General features: G+C 36.3%; 1 long non-coding RNA gene across 3 annotated transcripts; it reads right to left on the reverse strand.

Moving 5' to 3' along the window:
- Positions 1-530: 530 nt before the first annotated feature.
- Positions 531-8,558, reverse strand: LOC122537652. Of its 3 annotated transcripts, none has more exons than XR_006308664.1 (5): positions 8,329-8,558; positions 4,306-4,497; positions 4,022-4,231; positions 2,500-2,843; positions 531-780 (listed from the first exon to the last, which is right to left on the reverse strand). It is a non-coding gene; the product is annotated as an uncharacterized LOC122537652 (long non-coding RNA). The 3 variants fall into 3 exon arrangements; XR_006308665.1 differs by lacking the exon at positions 531-780 and adding an exon at positions 1,316-1,399; XR_006308663.1 differs by lacking the exon at positions 531-780 and having other exon boundaries at positions 2,268-2,843.
- Positions 8,559-12,655: the final 4,097 nt, after the last annotated feature.

Below are 12,655 nucleotides of genomic sequence, written 5' to 3' on the forward strand. Positions count from 1 at the left end.
CTCTTAATGGTGGATATCTAGTATCGAACAAGTTTCCTTTTCTTCTTGCGAATTAGTTGATTTTCACATTGTGACAATAGTCCACAGTACGCGAGATATTACCTGAAATGATGATAATTTGTTGAACGTTAAGAAACAGAAAATAATTAAATAAATATAAATTGAATGCTTTGTAATAAAACAAGTTTAACATTCATGAATATCGTTACCATTGCCACTTACTTCAATCGTGTTTGACCTTCTTTCTTTTTCATTTCAATTAATTAATTTTCACTTATTATACTTCGTAAGTAATATCCACGGTACGCGAGATGTTATCTGAAATAATAGCATAGTTTGTTGACAATTTCGAAATATAAAACAATTAGATTTATAATAAAAGAAAACGTTACATGAGCAACATTCGTGCAATTGCTCGAGAATTGATTAATTTTCACCTCCATAATACGCGAGATGTTACCTGATCCGTATGAAAATTATTCTAAAATATTTAGTTGTACCGACATTATAGAACCATAGAACAAACTGTCAACTTTGATGATCTTCGAACGGAGGATATTTGGCTAATCAAAGAGCGCGTCACAGTAGACGTGACCTGTGCGTCAAGACAACCTCGAGCAAACAACGGAGATCGGTCAGGAACAGGAAGCGGAACACGCGTCACTGTAGCCGAAATATTGGCAGATGTTTGCGCAGCCAGCTAATGTAATATCGTTTATCCGCCGAGTATCGAATGTTGCTGACAAAAATGAGACTCCGAGGGAATGGTTAACCTGTTGACTGAAGTTTTTAATTCGAATTTTCTATAATTCGGAACGTTCAGAATCAGTGTGAATCATTTTTCATTCAAAAGTGGCTCGTACATAGTGATAACATTCTAACGATTATATTATAGTCACTATAATATAATGACTGAATCCATCAACTGAAAAATTTTGATAAAAGTGTACACGCATGATACAGATTGTTTCTAATAAGAAACGACTTACACTGATTTACTTCTGAATCCTACATTTTAGAAATTATGAAATAATAAATGAATCGATTCAAAAATCTACTAAAAGTCATGATACAACTTAAAAAGTTTCTCAAAAGCGAGATAATACGTTTCATTAAAATATACTTCCCCTAGTTAAAAGATTGAAACAAGTCTTTTGCGGTACAATGTGAGAACGTTGAACAGCAAGCAAGAATTTATTGGCTCAGAAAAGAAAATATTTCAATATTTAAATTTCACTCTAAACACTTTGTTGCCCGAGATATAAATCAAATCGAGATTAAGAAAGGATTGAAAGCATCTGAGAAGCTTCTCTCGCGTTTCTTTAATCTGGCTGGGGCAACAAGGGGAGAGAGGATCGCTATTTCCATCTCGGGCTGCCTCGTAAATCCCAATGTTATTCTGAAAAACGCCACAATGAAGTAACACGGCGTGGTTAGTTAACGCAGGGAACTGGTTTTCGACCGATCGTTTCAGCCATTAACGATGAACAAATTGCATTCCCATGGAAATCGGTGAAATACACGCTCGCGAGCGGCCTACACGCTCCGCTAATAGGAAAGCGATTTATGCCCTCGCGCCTTCGCCGTATTTATTATCGCGGCGATATCATCGTTGTATTTATCGGACGATTCTCGCAAGATATTCGTTCTCGTGAGCGAAGATCGCGCCGCGGGTGTGTCCGCCGGGTGATAAGTTAATTAGAGCCGCGTGATTAATAGGGACGATCTCGTCCGCGTGAATCACATGGCCTGATGGTCTCGTTCTATCGTCGCTATTTTTAATTGTTGCAACGAGCACGTTGCATCGTTAATTTAATTTCTGCATCGTGCTACTTTTTTTTATATTTTCCATTGGCGGTGAGAATAATTCTTTTTTTCTTTTCGGCAATGCATGATAGTTCAACGTGACGCAATAATAATAGTAGCGCCAACCATTAAACTATCATTACAGTTTAATTTAATTTATTATAACAAAATTTATTATAGTTTAATTTAATTTATTATAACAAAAATTAATAAATACAAAAAATAATTTTTTTTAACGCTTGTATCCTTTAGTTTGATTATGATATCTGAGTTCTATCACATGTGGAATCTATGATATTCTTAACGATAATAAATTTCACAAAACACCTTCCACTGGACTGTGGATTTTTATGAATTTACGAGAATTTTAAAAGATATGCGGAAACACGTGAATATTGCTCGTGTATTTAAATAAAACAGTTGTCCGTGTCGATTCCATTTTTTCTTTAACTATTTCAATCTAAAAGTCCCATTTTATATTTCATAACAATACTTTTACTCTTCACACTTTCCCTCGAGCTTGTGAAATTTTTTTAAAAAATTCGAGAGTTTATTTTCAAAGCCTATTAAATTTCCACAAACATCGGCGTTCGTAGTTTCGTTGAATCTCCTCTTGAAAATTTCGCGAAATCGTCCGATTTCAATTGAATTTTCGCGAAAGCTACGACTTGGAATTTTCGGAGATCTATGTACCTTTCATCTGGTAGCGATATTTTTCGTCTGGAGATTGTTTCTCTCACAACATCCTCTGAAATTGCAGCTGTAACGACGGTTCTTCGAATCTTGCCTCGCTGTATTATTCTCCCACCATCGCCAACTTCCGGCCGCAGTTACCGACTGTTTCATGCTATCGTAATCCGTGACAATCGATGGTTATTTGCGTGATCGTCGCGCGAACACGATTCTTGTAAAAGCGCTCGGGTGGTAAATTTCCAGGAAATGCGGCGATAGCGATGATTTAGACATTGTCCTCTGTAATTTAACGAGGAGCCGAAAGATCCTGATGCTCTCTTAACGATTCTTTCTGAGAAATTCTCCTGAAAATAAAGTTTTCACATCAATTGTAACTCTTTGATCTATAAATAAAAGATCAGTAATTAAAGATCAATACATAATAAATAATTAATAAATGACAATAATACATAAGAGATGAACAAATAAAATAAGAGGATAAGAGATGAAAGAATAAATTGTCTCTTCTGATAATTTTTGAAAGGCTGTTTCTCTGGAATTATTTCTTGATTTTGAAAAGAACGATATGATAAAAAAATTTATCGTATCGAACTGAGAAGTGACAGACATTTGTTAATTAATTTCTAGTCCTTTATCGTGAGTTTGCTGAGAAATTGAAGTTTACAGCATCGTTGACACGTCACGTGCCGCAATACTTTACACGCAGCAGCGTGCCTGATAATTTAGGAAAATACTCAGCGAAGCGTAGCGGAAGAGATCGATTAGATTGCTAGCTCTGGATTGGTAAAAATTGAATTACGACGTATTTTAATCTCGTTTAACAATCGATTAGTTACGATCGTGAAGCAACGACCGCCCACGTAGATCGTCACGCTATAAACACCAATAATTAATCCTGCTTTTTTTTCAATCCTTGACCGCCATGATTCGTTTTAGAATAATAATCGTCAAACTTTTCAATTTTCAATTACCATCCTCTCTGCTGATTGATATAATTCTTGAAACTAAAAAACAAAAGCAACCACCTGTTATGTCTCTATTCTTATTCCAGGTTTTATTTTTCAATCTTTCAAACTCGAACTGTCTGATAATAAATAGTTTTCTGCTTGCATACATGGCGATGGCCATTACAAATATTTGCAAACATTATCATTATATTTTCATTGACGTATCAAATTACCTGTAACTTTTTTTCATCAATTTTTATATTACGTATTATGTTAGAAGCATTCTACATTTTCCAACAACTCATTATACATATCCTTTTCGAATTTTCAATAAATTCTAGATACTTCGACTAAATATCCCAATAAATACTCAATTTCGTATACTGTTTTGTATGCCTTTGCATTTTCTATGCATTATCCATAGTTCTACACTTTGAAATTTCACATTGAAGAGATACAAGCACCTATGCAAAGCTACATATTTATACTTTCATGTATCATCAGAATATAAGAAGTTAAAAGGATATTAAAACTCGAAAGATGTCGTCAAATCAATAGAAACTTCTTCGTCTTACCTCGTCCTTGATCAAACGCTACGTTGGTGTACCAAGAAACCAGCGAGTACACGTGTCAATGAATACTCTTTTGGTAACTTAGCAAAATGATCGTCGAATCTCTGCCATTCGTACCGATCTTTAGGAAATTAGATCGAACACGGTCGAGAAGTCGAGCGAGTCTCTGCTCGTCGTGGGAAGGCTTTCTTAACTGTTCCTCCTTCTACGTAGCTGGAAAAAGCGTGTAACACGGATAGCCTGATCAGAACTGGTATTCCGAGATCAATATTCATCAAACTTCTTACCATCGGTCATTACGATTTGTTTCTCCGCTCGTCCCACCTATTTTCCGCGTTCCGTTGCTCCTCTTCTTCGTCAACGTTCTTACGCGACGACATTCCTCAATTCAATCAAGCAACCCTGTCGATCCCTGGAACCGTCCACTAGATCGTCGTCCATGAATAAATGCAGATTCGAAATCTGTCGGTGCGTTTTTCCTGCAACAGTACAATACGTTAGCAGTGGACGAGAAGAATTCTTTGATTATCGTTTCACGCGTGATTTACTGTTTTACGATCTCGAGTTAAGAGCCAATAAATTTTTATGGGAGATTCCTGGGGTTTCTTTGATTATTTGTACGATTGGAATTGGGTGACTTTCCACTTTCACGAATGTTTAATTACTGATTGTTGGAAATCGTGGACTGTGGAAGCGGAGGTTATCGTTATTATTGTATTGCTTAATTAAATTATGGAAATTCAATTCAATTGGTTCTACCTTTCTGTATTATTCTCTAAAAAAACAATTTTTATCTCTTGTGTTATTCGATATTGAAAAAATATTATATTTCCCGAAAATGAGTGTCGATTCTAAAAAATATTAAATTTCTAAATTTCAATTTCGAGTCTTTTCTAAAGTAGTGGAATATTTTCGCAGCAAATTTTTCGAAAAGAATAGAGTGACTTCTCTTTTTTTTAATTTACCACAAATAGAACGTTCCCACTCGGAATCTTCCTAAAACAGAGGATTCAAACATAGAATACTCTCTCCGAGAAGTGGAATATTTCCATTTCTAATTTCCCACTTAAAATGAAACATTTCGACAGAAGATTTTCCAAGAAACTAGAGATTCTCTAGTCCGAATTTTCCCAAGATAGAAAATTTCCACAGAAGATACAACATCTCCAACAATTTTCAACAAACTCAGTAGAAACATTCTTCAAAGAGAAAATATGTATCTCGTATTGACAATAAATTCCTTTGTTAAAATTACCAGTAATAAGAATAATCGTAAACGAGGTGATTCTCATAGTTCAAACCAGCATTATTGTCTCTGGAGTGGAGCTGCTCTGTAACAACAATGAACGACGGCTAATTGATTTACAACTCGGCCGTGCTGCTCCACATTCTGCTTTATTATACCTGCACGCCGGCTCAATTGACCATGACGAAATATTTTCCCTTAATTGAATAATCAACGGTTAATCAAACGGTCGGCTCGATTAAGATAACGATCGGCCGGCCCACTTAGCGCGGCAAACGGGCCGAATAGCAAGTAATTATTCACACAGCCATTTGAATAATTGCCGGGAAAATTAAGCGTGCGATGGCGTTGCCTCCTGGCATTATTAATAGCAACAAGATTTCGACGCGAGTCCCGTTCATCGCACGATTAACACGTGAAATTTGCCTAACTTGTTGCGCTTGATAAAATTGTCGTAAAATTTCTTCCAAAAACGTCATCATCATTTCATCATTTTTAAAAATTTATACCCGAAAATGGGACAGTCGTAAATGAGTTGCGCTTTAATTTATAGCAATGGTGTTGTTTTATTGTAATGGAAATTTGAAAGTTTCTTTTTCATATTTTATGGAAAGATCTTTGCTTTATGTTTCACAAAAATGGGGGGAAGTTTCATTGCAGTAAAATTGTAAAAATATTAAATGTTTATTATTATTATTTTTAAAACTTTCTCGCAAAATGGAAAATTCTTAGCAAAGAATTTTGAATCTGAATTTTTCATAGATGGAAATGAATTTTCTCAAAATATAGAATCCCTGTTTCTGATTTTCCAAGAATAGAAAATTTCTATTTCGAACATTCTAAATAAGGGAAAATTTATGCTCTAAACTTTTCAAGAAAAGAAAAATTTCCCAAAAGCGGAGAATTTTCGTATTTTTTTGAAAACTCATTGAAGGTAATCAGCTTTTTATTTTCGCAATCGATAACGCAGAAAATCGTCCTTAGTATTAACTGTCCCTTAAAAATTCAACGATTTCACAAGTAAATTGCCAACTTACAAAATCGCCTGACGATCGTTGATATAATGTAACACAATAATTTCGCAACGCGAATAAGAGAGTAAGAAAACAAGAGACGGGATATTAACTAATTCCGTTCGATTAAAACAACAAAGTTAGGGGAACGGCAAGAAGTCTGGGACCGTCTCGACAGACTTGTTCACGTGGTAGGAACTCGTGCTTGCTTCGTCACTCTCCAAGCCACAATTTCTTCACACTAATTACCGATCCGTCCCGCCCACCTGACAAGAGAGAATGTGTGAAAAACACGGTGCACCCGATTCATCAACAAATTCACATTTACCTCTTTTCACTCGACAATAATTCCGACTTACACTACTTATTTAATTCTGTTCTAAATAAAATAAAATATACGAAACGTCGAACATTCGCGTGACTTTTACCTCTTACGCAATGGAATTAAATTTGAAAAACTGACACGAAGATTCTGAAATTTTGGCACGTTGAATCTTCCTTCCCGAAGAGATATTTCCATCGAGAATGTCAATGGTGAGACTTCAAAGAAATGGACGCAAGCTCTTTGTTCTATGAAAAAAATGTCTAAGTTCAGAATCTGGAAATCAGTTCAAAAATGACGAAACGAAATGAAACTTTGTCTGTGAACTAAATTCGAGAATTGAAGCGATGCTTTTGAAATTTATTCAGAGATAGAGAAACGAAATTTTCTCCACAGATTGGTCCTAATAGACCGGAGAGATTTAGACGATAAATAGATGAAAATCCCCAAAAAACGTGGAAAAGAGAAAATGTAAAAAGCCGAGTAAAGCTGGAGCTTCGCCCGTTTCATGATCGTAGGAGGCAAACGATACCATCGAAGGGGCTTACACGGCGCGATTCGTTGGTTCGAGGCGATCGTGATAGAGAGATCGATTTACGTGAATAATGAGACGGGGAGGAAAGTTACTCGCCGATAAATTTAACGCGTTACGGAACCGCGACCGGCGCACACTCGCCGAAGAACAGGAGTGTTCCACGTCGTTAGACGCCGAGGTTACGTCCTGGGTCCGGAGAGTCCCATGGTGGTCCCCCTCGACCAGGTGGCCAGGCCCCCACCGATGCTAACTAATTAAATCATGAAAAAGGCGGTGAACGTGCGTCCTACAGTTTTTACGAAATTAATAAACCGGAACCACCAGTGGTTCTCAGGGACTCCGCTCCTTACACATAGTTCACGCTTTAGCGAATTAACACCGTTTAGGAAATTTTCAGCAAATGCGGGAGGCGTGAATGAACGAAATTTTAACGAAGAGAGGTAACGATAAGTTGATAATTTTCTGTTTGTATCCTCTTCGGCAATACTTGTGTGACACTAAACTCACAAAAGTATTCGAACATTCATTATAACGTGTGCTGTATAAAATTTGTTGAAATTGTACGGACACAATTGTCGCGATTGTATTGATGAAAATGAAGCTAGTTTGGTAATATCTCACTGATTGTTGCTGACAGTTACTGGTATTTTGTTATTGTTTCATTTGCATCATTCGAAAATTATAAAAATGACGAAGTGTTTGTAGATTTGATTAGAGTAAAGAGCTACAGTTAATGTAATTAACCTGTGTATTCTTCTTCTCCTATAAATCAATAAAATTTTGATTATAAAGGATTGGATACTTCTGTTTTCCCAAATATATATTGTATTTTATATAACACACGTAATAAGTTCATATTAGCGTTTAAATAATATTAATTATCAATAGTGTTAAATAATTATTCTCACATGTTCAGATAAAAATAAAACACAAGAATTTGCATCTTTCCGTAAGTTCGCGGCACGAAAGTTTAATTAAAATTTAAATTAGTTAATTAAAACTTCATTATTTGACGTCGAAGCACTTTCTGTGGGAAATGTTAAAGCGGAGCTAGATTTTTTTTACACTTTTATTAAACGGATCGATGGCGAAAGAGTAGCGAGAGGTTCATAGGATGTAATTTAGCAGGATCGATCGCAAGGTGGTGGAATTTTAAGCGTTGTTAGAAGCGTGATAAATATATTTAACACCTACTTTCAAATTACTCGGCATGACGCTACGGAAAGATCCGATTCGTGACAAAAACCGTCGATTTCTTCGTCAATCATCCGTCTGGTCGTTTGCATCCCCACGGTGAAGAACTTTTTACTGTAACTCTCCTCGTGCCGCGTCGAATCGACAAAGAATTAATCGAGGTGACCATGGTTCCCCACGGTTTCTTATACGCCTAACGCCTAACCGATCCTTGAAATCGTCCATCTCTAAGAACCTGTAACAGTCGATCCAATTTTTAACAGTTGTTCAATCTTCCTCTAATTTTTAACGATGCTAAAACATTTTTCACGGTTCTCTCAAACAGGATAGATTCACAAATGTAAATACATATGTATTCATTAACGTAAATATTCCAAACATACATTTAACGAAAATTCGAATCATTTCTCCAACGTGCAATGGTAAGCTACGCTTACTAAGTAACATCGAGTGATGGATTTTGCACACGAACTGATTTTAATAGTAATTTCTGCGAGTAACAACAAAATTGTAAAATTCAAAATAATTATTAATATTTAATCAATTTATTATAATATAATTATTAAATGTATATTATAATATAATATAATTATTAAATGTATATTATAATATAATATAATTATTAAATATATATTATAATAATTTATTTAATATAAATATAAATTATAATAATTTATTAATATAATTAATTTGTTGAATATAAACATTAATTATTATCCTACAAATTCGTAGGAAAGCCGACGATATATCTATATAAAATATATATATATATAAGAAAGTCGTCGAGATGTATCCACAAATATTCGCAAATGATGTTTACAAAGAAAGATGTAGTTTACAAATGTATATTATAATATAATTATTAAATATATATTATAATATAATTAATTTGTTGAATATAAACATTAATTATTATCCTACAAATTCGTAGGAAAGCCGAAAATATATCTTCATAAGATATAAATCTATATATATATATATATATATATATATATAAGAAAGTCATCGAGATGTATCCACAAATATTCGCAAAAGATGTTTACAAAGAAAGATGTAGTTTACAAACGTATATTATAATATAATATAATTATTAAATATATAATAATTTATTATAATATAATTAATTTATTGAATATAAACATTAATTATTATTCTACAAATTCGTAGGAAAGCCGACGATATATCTATATAAGATATAAATCTATATATATATATATATATATATAAGAAAGTCGTCGAGATGTATCCACGAATATTCGCAAAAGAAAGAACATTTGCTCTCGAAAGATCGATTCGTAAAAGATCCGCTGGGAACACCGTGTCAATAATGCGCAACCCCAGTCGCAAATCATCGTGATACAACCGTTCGAATTCGCCATTCGAATTCTCGATCCGCGTGGAGCAACATCCGAACGACAGACACCCCCCTCCGCGCCACGCCACGAACGGGAAGATGATCGGCGAGGGTGAAACGAGTTTATCCACGGCCGGCCATCCACGAGTTGTCGAACGCGCGATGGGAATAAAATGTGAAACTGTAAATTGTGCGTGGGAAGAATCGGTCCCTGGACGGTCGTGGCGGTCGACCGTGCTTCTCGGTAGACCAGGGGGAGGATGGGGGTTGAAAGGTAAAGAGAACGGCCCCACCCCATCGCGAGGGTTGATCCGTCCTCGAGGCCAAGAGGACAGGAGATGGAAGGAAATACAGAAGGAGAAAGAAAGAGAAAGAGAGGTTTCGTGGAGGATTTAAATGCGCGTTCGAGCGATCGAACAACGTTTCGAGGAGGCCAGGGGTGTGAGCCACGAAGGAGCTGGAAATTTGTTACGTTATGTCGGACGATCACTCCCCAGCGAATATGAAGAAAGATTTCTTTTGGCTCGAGACGTGTGTGTGTGTGTGTGTGTGTGTGAGAGAGAGAGGGAGGGAGGGGAGGAAGGAGAGAAGGTCCTCTCTCTCGACAAGGAGGTCCTAAGGGGTGGTTGGTTGGTCAGTTCTGACTGGAAGAGAAAGCTGAAAGTTGAATGGTGGTGGGGATGGAACACGGTGCCAGGAATATAAAGCGAGGGATGAAAGAGACGGCGAGTCACATATGCGACCCGTAAAAGCTCTTCTGAAAAGCTGCATCCGTCCCACACAGGAACTCGGCCTCTCTTACATTTCAATGACGTCGCTGAGATATCGCGAATATGTTTGCGTGCGAAGGGAATCGGGAAGGAAATCTATTAAACTTGCGATCTTTCTCCTTTCTTTTTTTGCTGTTTCATTATTGAACATCTTACGGGATGTACGACGTGCTCATCTGTTAAGCTGGCTCGTACGATCTTACAATGGTGCTGTTTCTTAAACATGAATCATAAATTACGTTGACCAAATGGAATAAAAAATATTACAACAATAATATTATTGTAATGCCTCGCTGGCATGTGAATTTAAATTTAAATTCAAATTCAAATTTATAGGAAATCGCAGGTATTATTATCAAATTCAAATTTATAGGAAAATCACAGGTATTATTATCAGAAAATGACGAAAATCATTATTTTGATCGTAGCTTAATATCACTTAATAATAAAGTTTTTAGCTAATATAATAAATGTTCTTGACATCGAATATACGTGATTTATATTGAGTCTGTTTTTCTTTAATGTACAGTTACAGTTAATGACGTGATTTCATCAGTATTAGAAGAATTAAATTTAGAAGAAAAACTTGACACACCAAAGTTTTAAGCCTAGAGTATTAATTGATTAAGAATTAAATAGAGATGTGTGTTTTGATACACGTCTGTGCTTTTCACGAAAAAAAAGAAATATACTATACATATTCTCGTTTCCATCTTTGAACGATGACGTATCATGGTAATCGAACGAAAACTTCTTTTTTTGCACCTAACAATTAACACTAAGTGTTGCAGTGAATCAGATAATCAATTTCCGTAGATTTTTCCCAATTTTTCGCCGATTCTCAAACAGATACATCGCCAGAATCGGGCAGAGAGGTACAACACGCGTCAGGCGACATCGCGTTTCTATGGAAACGTACAAAAGGCACGTTCAACCCCGGAGGGATCTAGCGATATCGGCGAATATTAAGAAATAGCTCTCGACCGGCATTTCCGTACATTTGCGGGCTGAGAACGAGCCATTCGTTTGCCGGCTAGAACGAGGTGCTGTCTATGCATGGCACGCCACCACCAACCATCCAACCGTCCCATAAATAATATCTTCTCTCTCTTCCCTCTTTCACTGTCCTCCTCCGATTCCCGTTCGGTTCGCGGCTCGGCCGAGTAGCCGTATCTCTTTTTCCATGCGCGTCGTATTCCGCGCGAAAAGCACGTAATTCAGGTCTGGAAAATCGAGATACGTGCCTCTCGATCGCCGATAAAGAGACGATGTATCAGGTATTTTAATTCTGCACGGTGCAGAAATAGTCGATCGGATATTTCTCTGTTACTGTCGTCTTCGTTTTTCGTGGAAGTTCTTCGTTGTTGCTGAGAATTTTTCGATTTTCTCAGACTTTTGTTGAGAGAATCTGAGGAACTTAAGTTAGGGTAAATACGTGTCAATCGGTACCTCTTCCAGATGTCTTTTGCGATGCAGTATAAATAGATCAATATGAAATTATACCGAACACTGAAATCAAATATATAGATTATAGACAATATTATGAAAAGTAGAAGATTTACAAGTGAGAGAAATTCAATTTAGAAAAAAATTTCTATCATATCTTTGAGAAGTTTTAATTTCAGGTTCTATCAATCACTTTTCTTAATCTCCTTATTTTGTGACAGATCAGATACACTTATACAAATTGTGGTTTCAGTTGAACAAAGACAGACAATGTTTAATCTCTACGTCTTTCGATTTAATCGAATATTTCCCAGAAACGTCGCAAATACAAGAAATTTGAAAGATCTCTCGTGTCTCAAAAAATAAAAAAAACTTGTCGAATTTTCACATAATTGATCAAGTCTTCTCCTACGCCAAAACCCTCGGGATATGTACTTAAAAATCTTCCCCTTGCTTGCAAAAAAATTCCTGAAAGTATACCTGGAAACATATCGATAACCAACGAATTTATCATCGAACGGCGACAAGCCTCGCGATTTTTTTCCTTCTTCTTTCTCCCCTGCCCGAGTGAAACAGACAATCCCTGGCGGAATTGTCGGCCGCTTAATCGTCCATTTCCACCTGTCAGTCGTTGCCGATGGACTCACAAAGAAGAGTCTTCTATCTTTACCGGGAGGGGGGAACCGGCAAGAAAACGCAGCCAAAGGGAAAAAGAAAATTCGAGAATGTTGGCGGAGAGAATCGAGGCGGATTATGA

The sequence above is a fragment of the Frieseomelitta varia genome, unplaced genomic scaffold (genome assembly GCF_011392965.1).
Source record: "Frieseomelitta varia isolate USP_RPSP 00005682 unplaced genomic scaffold, Fvar_1.2 scaffold_923, whole genome shotgun sequence".
Classification (NCBI taxonomy): Eukaryota; Metazoa; Arthropoda; class Insecta; order Hymenoptera; family Apidae; genus Frieseomelitta; species Frieseomelitta varia.